We start from the raw sequence: 11,132 nt of genomic DNA on the forward strand, positions 1-11,132 counted from the left end.
TATTGCGAAACAATCCACTGGCTAACAAACTTGGCATGGTGGAGGATGGCCTATGTTATTCACCCATCAAGGTGCATGCTCTAACTTGGCAAGGTTGTATTGGTCGCACATATTTTGCATCTGACCTCTTGCATTACTTCTACTTTGTTACACCATCTGCTTAGTCTAAGCATCATATATGAGTATATGCCATACCTATCCATTTTCTGTACCTATTCCATGTGTCGTCATGCTATGTTTTTTCAGTCAAATGTTGTTCTTTCGTAATAGATGTCCAAAAGGAAGAGGGTGAGTGCAGATCCTCAAGGAGTACAAACTAGGTATTTGGAAAAGGTAGTGATACCTGTTAAATAAGATAGATCAACAGCCATAGAAAACACAGGCCCAACTGTAACAGACTTTACCCCTACTCCAGTGGCCAAACCCCTATTAGAACTGCTGAGAGCCAAGCGTCAGGTACTGTCTATGATATCAATTCAAAATTTGAACTCCTAAATTTCTGCATGTGCCTTACCTTCTCTCTTGTATGAAAATTAATTTCAGATGAATCTCCTTGCTCAAAGGATCATAGGATCTCATGACAATACAGGGCTCTGCATTGCTCTTGTCAGTACCTCTTGCCCTTTGTCAGCATACTTACACTCATTGCTGTTTGATTATGTAGCATCACTGTAAATGTTCGCTTCTTTATCTTCCCTTTGCTTGAAATTATAAGAACTATATTTCTTCTTAGATAAATGTAGAATTAACACAATGGTTATGAAGTTTTGGATTGCTCATGTAAGTACCTGTTGTCACGTACTCCCTCTGTATCGAATTAATTGTTGATCAATTGGATGTATTTAGAACTTAATAGTGCTAGATACATCCATTTGAGCAACAAGTAATAACGGATGGTGGTGGTATTACTGTACATGCATCGCGAGATACTTGATTGTCTAGCATTACTATGCATCTTATCTGCCCTGCCCTCCACTTTCTCAATATTATCATATCTACATTTACTCTTACCAAAATGTTGAATAAAGCCAATGCCACTGCACACATTGATGTCAGCATTCCTCTTGGCAGTAACTTTTGCCTTGTAACGATGTACTTAATTAATTGCTATTTGATTATGTATCATCAGTCTGCACCTGAGCTTCATTATTGATGTGGCACGTGCCTCGGAAACCAAAAAGTCCCGACACTGAGTGTGGTGTACTTGTTCATGGACGCGTACGTATAGTATATATGCTAGTCCCCTCCCACCTCTTCAACGCATACTATATACCACTATAACACAAACAAAAAAGATTCTACCTTGCTGGTCAAATTAACCTCACTGTCGGCTGTTCATCAAAGTGATGGACGACGACCTCGCGGGCCCATAGAAAGCATCACACCCGAGTATCGAGTGTCGTGTAGGGCAATCATCGAGTGCATGTGGCCAAAACATTTATGTATGAAAGGGTTGTGTAATGTTTTAAATAACAATTTCATGACTCTGATGTGGCACCGGCCTGCCTAACAAAACGGCCGACCCACACGGTGGCTCACAACACGTAGTGTACTGCGAGCCACCCGCCACCCCCAGACGCACACACCCACACACACACCATGAATCTACCGCAACTACGATGCATGTTAAATTTGTTATCTCGCGGTGAACATACATGTTACCAAAGGAGGGACGTTTTAATTTCAAAAAAATCTCAGAGATCATTAAGACTTTTTAGTACATTGATTGATTGATTTTCTACGATGTGCAAAAATCAAATTTGAGCTACATGCACACGTGACAGTGCACCTAAATGGATTGCAAAAACACATGTGTCTCACTGGGTGCATGTTTACTCCCCGTGCAACAAATTTCAAACATTGAGAATCTTGTTTTTTAAATTCTAGTACATCCAAAACTTATTTGAAGTTCATGAAACTTATCGTGTTGTCATATGGACACCAATACAAAGTGGCATTGTACTTTTTTGTCAAATTTGAGACCAGTTTTGATGTAATCTTTATCTAATTACAGACGGGAGGTTATTAATAATTGGGAACCGATATCCCAAACGAATTATTTATTCGAACCGTGAGCGTTAGACCAACAATGGATACGTGCCATGCTTTGATTAAGCAATAAAGCGGCAGCCTTAACCATCCAAATAGAAAAACAATATGCGTGCCGCTGCGCGACCCATGTGCCGTGCGCATAGGCGTGAGTTGACGGGACGCATGCGAGCAGTCCGCCGCGCAGGCAGACGGGGAGGCATGCTTGAAGGTGTGTGAATTGACGGAGGCGTGCTCGCTGCGCAGTGTCATCAGGAGGCGTGCGAGTAGCTGTGTGAAACTTTGGTAAGCATGCCAGCAGTCCGGTGCGCAGGCTCACCGGGAGGCGAGCCATCGGTTTGACCGCCGCCTGCCTCTCTCCCACAACTCCCACTACTCCATATTAATGGTGCGCCCGAGCGGCCGCACCCCCCATTGTCGCTACACACACACAATCCTCTCTCTCCGCTTGCATCCTCGACGCCGCTCTCAGTCCTCCAAGCCGTTAGTGTATGAGGATGCCGCCAAAGCGCCCCATCGGAGGGAGTGGCGACGCGGGGGCTGTTAAAGCACCGCTGCACGGCGTGAAGATGGAGACAGAGGTTGCCGTCACCGCCGGCGAGTTATTGCTGCACCCTGACATCATCGACGGCGTCGAGCTTCCATAGCCGAAGGCGGACTTCCAAACGACTTCGACGACCAGTTCGGCGACGACTCCGACGACCACTCCGGCGACGACTCCGACGACGACGGACAGTTGGTTAGTCATCTATACCCATTTATGTGTCAAATAGATCATAGGGTTTCTCTGGTTACTCCTGCCTCCTCCTTTTTGGAATAGAAATCCTATGGTTATGTTCTCCCAATCCATGAAATCTGAGTAAGTTTCGTTAGATCCGTGTAGTGTATTGATTGTTCGAATGGTACAGGTGATAAGTGACTAGTTGTTTCATCTATGCAAATGATTTCTGCTAGTAATCCGACTAGGATTAGTGTTCGTGCTAATAATTCCTAGCCAGGGCTTGATAATTGATTTTGAATGACCTACATATGTTTGTGCCATTATTTTCTTCAAGGTTGGTCTATACATAGACGAGTGTGCTTAAAAATCGAACCATAATCTCTGGATATGTATAAATAAATAGCCATAAATTCCTAATCCTACTTCACGGCATGTAATCATTGATTCGATGCCAAATTTGGTTTACTATTTGTATAGGTGCTGTCTGACAATGTGGACAACGGGGATGAAGACGGCCAGAGGAGGTACAAGAGGCAAATCCTGAGGGAGCTTTATGCGGGAATGCATAACAGGCGTATTAGGACCTGGAACGGCGGCTATGGATGCCCATTTTGCAACCAGAAGCTTCATGACGCATATCTAAGTGTTCTAGTGCATGCAAGAGGATGGGTCGTTGGATCCTTCAAGCAGAAGTATTCTCGCAGGGTGGCGCACGGCGCGTACGCCAAGTACCTGGAGAAGCTTCAGGATCCTGCCGGCCGCATGTGAGATGAGATGTGGGATGGATCGAACTATGTACGCTTGAGTATGCTTAATGACAGTTGAACTATGTACTTATGGTTGAACTATGCTTATGTATGTGTACGCTTATTATCTATGTTTGAGTATGTTAAATATTTCGCCAAATTTTGGTAAAAACTACAACGGGGGACCAATAAACCAGGACGGAGGTAGTACGTCAATCACACACGGTTCCCAAAATTGGAACCGTGTGCAATGACTTTCATTTTGCCTGCTGCATCAATCACACACGCTTCGCTCTAGCAAACTGTCGCCCTGAAAATTCTCCCTCACCACCCAATTCAAAAAAGAAAAAAGAAAACCCTCACCATCCCCACGTCACAAAAACCCTCACCCCGCCCGCCACCCTCTTGGCCCCTCCGGTACGTTCCCCATTCACACCTGCACAAGCTCCTCTGCGTCTATGCCATGGCACCGCCTATGGCGGCGGTAAACACTTAGCTCGACACCTGTCGCCGCCGCCAGGCTGCCGACAAAGCCCATCGCATTTCGCCACTTCCGCTTGCCGCTGCCTATCGCCATCGACTTTCTCGACGCTGCTCGCGGTAGACCCAGCTCTACTCAGTTGGGGAATCTGCCGTACTGAGGGTTCTTTCTCATGGACGACAAGGTAACTAATTTAATGAGATATTATCTCATCTCTTATCCTAGTTCATCTGCCTCCTTTAATCACCCGGCGGAAATTGCCATGAATTCATTTTTATTCGATATGATTTGACGGTTTTCTTTCATTCATAGAATGTACAGTGCGCCGAAACTTCAGGACTTTGCGACTGCCGCCAGAGATTCCATCTCACTGTACCAGATAACTTGAGGACGCGCGCGGTATGTTCAGTCTCACCCTAAATCGGTTGGCATGGCCTACTTTCCTAAACATATTCTAAATATTGCTAAATTTGGATAAAAGGTGCCACATGCACCATATACATCAAAGGGGATTTTCCCCCTCTTCTTTCTATATTAGGCAAATTAATGATGTATTGTTCTTTCGATTACTCTCATATTTCCATGACATCATGTTTACCCTGTCTTTTTAATTATAGATTTTTGTCCTTCGATTTCAACTGCTGTATAGTTCTTTAAATTTGGGCTCATATTTTCATGTTACCATATTTTCTTTAACAATCCTACCATTTTTTGCAGAACATCCCTTGCTATGCAATAGATCATGTAGTGCACAATTTTTCCCTTTAACATATATCAAGGCTCCATGGATGTCATACGGCACACAAACCATGGATTTACAATCGTTGCTACTGTAATACTTGATGAATGTGGTGACTCCTATTTTGGCACTGGCTTTTGGAAAGAAATTGCAAAGTTTTATGTATTGAAAGCTGGAACTAAAATTGCACTACACATACAAGGGCCTGGTCATGAGATATATGCTAACTTCCCCGACAAAATCATCCGTCCAGAATTTGTTCAAAGTAAGTTTTCTTTTCAACTATCTGCATGTTGACTTACCCAGCAATGTAAAATGAATTGTGTAGTATTTAAGCAACCAATTTTTATTCCCTTTGCTTACTATATTCCTACCTAATAACTTCTAGTTACCAATACACTTTTCTATTGCCCTGTTTTAACTAAATATTCCATGTATTCCCATTTCTATCAGAAAGCGCCACTGACAAGGAGACTCTATAGGTGGAGAACGGGGCTGCCAACAAGTGGAGGGGGGGCGAGCTAGAACCGCAAGTGACTCCAGCGGGCCTAGACTTCATCAGTAGCCTCCCCGATGATATGTTGAAAGTCATCATCTCCCTCCTCCCACTCAAATATGGGGTGCGGACAACCCTCCTTTCCCGACGGTGGCACCCCCTATGGAACTCCAGCCCTCTCGACCTCATCGACACCCACGAGCTCTACCATGGCTATCGCAAAAGCTTGGATGCGTTCTCCAAGATCCTCGACAGTCACCTTGGCCCAACCAAAGGCCTTAGAATGGGCAAGTTCCGTTCCGACGGCAAGGACCGAGCCAAGCTTGACGACTGGTTCCGATCCCCCGCCCTAGATCAGCTCGAGGAGCTCACTTTTGATGATGGGCATATGCGGTCGCTGCCAACGTCCGCACTCCACCTCGCACCCACGCTGCCGTCGCCAAGTTCAGGAACTGCCATTTCCTGCCCCTTAATGACGCGCCCGCTTTTATTCTACCATGACTGAAGCACCTCGAGCTCGTCGCCGTCTGCCTCTCAAAGGGTGACATGGAGTGCCTGCTCCATGGCTGTACTGCACTCGAGTACCTTAGTCTTCAGGCGATCAATGGGTTGAGTACCTTCCACGTCACCTCCATGACTCTCCGGCTATTTATGTGTGTTGCTGGTGCGGCAGGAAGACATCACAAGATGTGTACCACGGTATGGTCATTGAGGACACACCTGCACTTGAGAGATTACTTGTAGTTGATCAAGAAGGTCCAACAAGAATCAATGTCATTTCTGCGCCGAAATTGACAGTGGTGGGCTACTCGTCTGACAAATACTCCGAAGTTGTTGTTGAATCCACACCCGTTCAGGTACAACAGCCGCCTTCTACCTCTCCTTCTACAAATTAACATTATTTCTAACTTTGAAGATGTTTGTCCGTCTGTCATTCAGAAAATGATTACGACAAGCTTGACCCCGAAACTGCGCACAGTGAAGGTCTGGGCACTAGAATCTATCAGCCCCGACCAGGAGCAAGTTGTCAGTTTCCTGAGATGCTTTCCGTGCCTGGAGAAGCTATATATCGAGGTGATGTTCCTTTCCTGTTAAATGTTAACCATAAGGGAGTTCAATTTGTGACACCTTTTTCCAAGTTTACAATGACAATATACTACGATTTCTGAAGGTTCTTTTGGAGGATTTTAGTACATACATGTCCCCCCCCCCATATTGGTTGCTTGATCCATATGGTTACAATCAATAAGCATTTCTCCTTTGGATTCATCTGTACTAGTTTTCTTAGGGAACTTTTCATCCACTCCAACCTCTTGTGAAGAAGGCTCCATTTTTCTAGAATGTAATCAAATGCCCATGTTAATCATGTCAAATCGAAGATGGCATGTTAGTGCATTTTACAAATCCTGCAAACCAAATAGGCCTGTCGTAATGTTCAAAACTGCATGTGGGCACTAAGACATTCTCTTCTTTTGCAGATAAGATTAGGCCCAACGTCGAATGCCTAGATCTGCATCTCTCAGAAATTAGTTTGAAGAACTACCGAGGGACCTTACCGGAGATTATATTCGTCAGGTTCTTTGTTCTCAGAGCAAGGGTGCTGAAGGAAATAAGGTTTTCCCTACATTTATTTCATAAAAATGAATGGTTTGTTGATCAGCGCTGGCGCCTGCGGCAGAATGGAGTAGGCTCCACAAATGCTGAATTTCATTTTGGAACTTCATATGACAGAGTAATTGGAAGTCATTGTGTCAACCCCATACATGACTTCTCAGTGGCTGACCCCTTTGCAGAAATTGTGAGGTTTCGAAACCAGACTTAGAAGCGGAGATATTAGTTTGAACCTCTCTGATATCCATGTTCAGCGGATCAGCGCGAGCGTTTGCAGCTGATGAGCTGAATTTCATTTCTAATATCAGTTTGAACCTTGTAATCTTTGAATTTGAGCCATATAACTCTGGAATTTGAACCTTGTAACATTTTGAGCTTTTGTGGTACAATCGTTGAAATGGCATCGTATGCGACTCGTATATTGCTAGCACTAGTTTGACCTGAATATGCAATGGTCTTAGATTTTATTAACCATTCTCAAATCAGTTTACCTTGTCGATCTCACAGCACACGATATGTATAGCTAACTCGACTGCGATCTTCGACATTATTGCACATAGTTGGTTTCTTCCACCATGTGCACTGTAGAGCGCAGAATTAATTATCACACTCGAGTGTCCATCGTCACCCTTCTGTGTAACTTTGACCTCATCACCCAAGGGTAAACTTATGACCAAAGTCATTCCACACACTTCGTTTTTACAAAGCTTCTTGCCAATAAACGCCCACGATTTGTCCCTCTTCTAGCTGACGCGTGGCCAAACTAGCCAGGCGGGAAGCTTGTGCGGTAACGCGGGAACAGGCTCACCGATGATACATTTGGCACCTCTTTGAGCCCACCGGTGCAGTGCGGTGTTGTCAAGCATGCACTAGAATCCTCAGCTATGAACGCCGTGACAAGACATGACGATTACAGGCCGGCCGGCCCCCATTTATTACAGCAGCCATTTAACCTACCCGTGTGTCTCTTCAACCTTTCGATCGCGCCCCACCATTGCAAGAAGCACACGCACCACGAGAAATTCTTAGAGGGTATCCTACGCGGCTCCAATGACGCTCCGAGCGGCTACTGACGACGAGTAGTAGTTCACCATGCGTGCCGTGGTGGACACCAATAGAAGGTTCATGGACCTCTTGGTAGTGTACACCAACAACCCGGTCTGGGTGGAGCACTCCATCCACATCATGGAGCTGTTGCTTGCCGCGGAGAAGTACAAGGTGGTCGCGCTCATGCCGGGTCTCGTCCCAAGGTCGCTGTCGCCCAGATGTGCGTGCGCCACCATGTCCTCGTCTACCACTACTGCCTGGCCACAAGGCCTTGCGAGCATTTCACCAGGTTTGTCAACAGCCCCCACTACATGTTCGCTACGGTGGACCTCACCAATGATGTAAAGGCGCTCGAGAATTCGGGCATCGCCTGCCAGAATCTTGCCAACATCCAGGGCCAACACAAGATCTGGGGCAACAAGGAGCATGAGAAGGACTCACTGGTTCACCTCGCTGAGGCCATCATTGACCCCTACTACAGAGACATGAAGGATTCATGCAACAAGGACAAGCGTGCCTGGCACTCTTCCTGGATGGAGAAACTCGACAAAGCTCACATCGTGTACGCGGCCAGGGAGGCATACACGAGCTATGACATGTACAGGCAGATCGTTGACATGAGGAAGTGCCTCCTTCCCCAAAACGGCTAGGGATCCAGCCGGAAGCAGAGCAATGGCAAGCATCGTCGCAACAATAAGTAGATGATTAGATCCTCGTTTCTCCTACTTTAGTATGCATGTAATTGCTTTCTTTGGTGTGTGGAAATGTTATATGTGTTGTCACTTGTGTAATTGTATGCTTAATTTGGTTATGCAATGCTGTCTTTTTAAGTATATATGTTGATGCTTTGTAGACAGAGCGTAGATGTTGTACGGACAAAAAAAACACATCGCACATGGACTAAACAATGGAACCCGTCAGTGATGTTTTCATCAATCACTCACAATTGTATACCAGGAATCGTTTTCTCACAACACACACGGCTTCTTAGCAGTAATCGTTTGTGTTGTTATCGGTCTTCGCACATGTTTCCGATTACAGACCTGTTTGCCTCATATCACACACATCTTGTTCATTTGAACCGTTTCTGTTCTCATGTCTCAACGCAAACAGTTCATCTGAGTGAACCGCATGCCGTATATCGCACACACCTTTGATCTGGCTGACCGTTTCTTCTGTGTTGCCTAATCACAAACAGTTCATCCGAGTGAACCGTATGCTGTACATCGCACACACCTTCATCTGGCTACCCGTTTATTTTGTTCCTCCTCATCGCAAACAGTTAATTGAGCTGAACCGTATGCCCTGCATCGCACACGCAACTAAAATCTGAACCGTGTTTGATGCATCCTCCATCGCAAACATTTTGCACCTTTTTTGACGGTTTTTTACACCACCGTTTGCGATTATGGCATCGCACACAGTTTTTTCGAAGGGTCTCTGATCGTAGTGTCGCGTTAGCAGCTTCCTGCAGTAATGTTGGGAAAGAGAGGACTTTTTAAGAGAACCCTACCCAGAATTGTTTTCCCGAGCAACCTAATCTCGAGGACGAGATTCATCCTAAGTGGGGGAGGATTCTGACATCCTGGTTTTTGCCCTCTTTCTTTTTTCTGGATTTCATTGTCATTTGATTTGAATTTGGAGTTTTGAATCAATTCAGTTGGACTTAATCACTTGGGCATGTCCTTGATTTTCACCCAAGTGACCCACTCCCTCTCCAACACATCATTTCCTCTCTGATATATCACAAAATGGCCATAGGAATATTTTTCATAAATGAAAAACATTCATTTTCTTCTCTGAAAATCACTTCAGTCACATATGCTCCAAAGCAACCCTCATTTTTCTTACCCAAACAAATCTGAGAAAATTCCCGAATGTTCTTTGGACCTTGGCACACCTCCCCGTGCAAAATATTTCATAGTTATTTGGAATATTTTTGCTACATAAAATATTTTCTGTCCTGGCCAAAAAATGCAGTTTCTACAGCAAAGTGCATTTTTCCTTGATCCAATGAAGCTGAAATTTTTAGGGCTTCATTACCCTCCTAAGAAAACCTTAACCACCAAAGATCAGCCCTAAACTCCTTCTAGATTTCTCTCATTTAACCTCACAAGTTTATGTCCAGAAACTTACCAAGATGCTACACTGGCACACAGTTCACCTGTGATCAACTCAAGACCTTGGACCAAGCCAGACCATCAAGGACTACATGCCAGACATGAAATTAATGCATGGTGTGGCACGATGCCAAAGTTCACGCGATGACCATGCATTTGCATGATGCCAGGATACTTGTCGACGCGCTCTGGACGCCGCTGACGGCTCTGTTTCACTCGTGCTGGCTTCCCAGCTCGCCGCACCTTGCCAAACCTCGCCACCATCATCGTCTCGACGCCCTTAACTCCCCCTGACGCTCGTCGATGCCAGAGCTCACCGCAGCGAGCACGGGTATGATGCGACCAAGCGTACAGTGCGCCCGTGCCCACTATGCTCGTCGCCACCCGAGCCCTGTGCTCTTCTCCTCCCTCCCACAGTAGCCGCGTGACCCACAGCCTCTTCTCCCCCTCCCACTGACACCTCTTGTCGTTGGGCGCCGTATCCGGAGAACTCCGGTGGAGCCTGAGCCCGTCTCCTCCCTCGCCTATAAATACAGCCCCGCCCCAGCCTCTCCGAGCACCGCAACACACTCACACAACCACCACGACGCCGTAGATAGCCGCAGCCCGACCGGGCAGGCCTCTGGCCGCCTTTCCCAACCGGAGTTCGCCGGTGATCCCCTTCGCTGCTTCCCGCCTCTCCAGAGTCGCTCGAGCTCACCCGACTTCTCCGGCGTGCCTCTGGTGAACCACTGGTGCGCGCTGGTGCTGTTGGAGCTGCTGGACCGGCCCTGCCTCGCCAGTATCGCCATCTCCGATGAGCTCCCTCCACCGACGCCTCTGGAGATGACCACTGCCACCCACTCCGTCCACACCTAGCCACGTTTAGGGTACGTACAGGCTTGTCGTAGTCTTGCGCATCCATTCCCCCTCCATGATGGCGTCCGATCTCTCCTCGCAGGAGAATCGCCAGCGAACCGCCGCCCCTCCTCTGTTTCCCTCGTTCTCCCTCTAACCCTAACCGCGGGGGCCCACTGTCAGCACTCAGCCGCGACCGAAGCGGTATGAGTCCTGGCGCCCCGCAGGAATACGCCTTCGACGTCACCCCCTGGTTTTCTTTTTATTTGAATTTAATTCAAATAT

The sequence above is a fragment of the Aegilops tauschii genome, chromosome 3 (assembly GCF_002575655.3).
Source record: "Aegilops tauschii subsp. strangulata cultivar AL8/78 chromosome 3, Aet v6.0, whole genome shotgun sequence".
Lineage (NCBI taxonomy): Eukaryota > Viridiplantae > Streptophyta > Magnoliopsida > Poales > Poaceae > Aegilops > Aegilops tauschii.